The sequence below is a fragment of the Arachis hypogaea genome, chromosome 15 (genome assembly GCF_003086295.3).
Source record: "Arachis hypogaea cultivar Tifrunner chromosome 15, arahy.Tifrunner.gnm2.J5K5, whole genome shotgun sequence".
In the NCBI taxonomy this organism is placed as follows: domain Eukaryota; kingdom Viridiplantae; phylum Streptophyta; class Magnoliopsida; order Fabales; family Fabaceae; genus Arachis; species Arachis hypogaea.
In genome coordinates, this window is record NC_092050.1 from 118,591,635 (window position 1) to 118,592,387 (window position 753).

Here is a 753-nt window from a genome sequence, read left to right on the forward strand (position 1 = left end):
TGGGATTTAACATGAAATTAAAAAAGCAGAATGTAAATAGAATGGGTAGATCAGAGATGGGGGAATCATTGGGTTTAGGAGATGTATAATTCTCCGGATCAAATTCATTTTCATCTATTCCGCAATCGATGCATTTATTGATCTCCTTGGCAATCTTAATTGATTGGATCCCAATTCTTTGGCTCACCAATCTCTCTAAGCTTGAACAATTGCTCAATTCCTTGATTTAAGTGCTCATGGGAAGAGATGAAGTTTGGTTACTGATTATACCACACAAATTCATAGATCAAATTGTTGGTAGGATTACATGTCACTATATCCATCTAAACCCCAATCTAATCCAATGTGAGAAAGCATTTCTAGCATGATCTCCTCATTCCTCTTCCAAGGTTCCGAGGAGATCCGATTATGAATAGCTTCTTTCCCAAGATAACTATCCAATTTGATGAAGAACGAAAGCTTTCTAGCAAAATCAAGAGAAAAGAAAGAAGAAGATGAATGAAAACTAGTATTGATCCATTGAATTTACACAGAGCTCCCTAACCCAATGAAAGGGGTTTAGTTGTTCATAGCTCTCAAAATGGAAATTAGAATTGAAAGATACATTCTGGAAATTAACAAACAGAAAATAAAATGTAAAAGTGCCCAGAAAAGTAAAAAGGATCCCCTCCTAACTTAAATTCTAAGCTATTTATACACTTTCTTCCATTGATCTTCAAGCTCTGAATTGGGCTTTTGGCCTTGATGGAATTG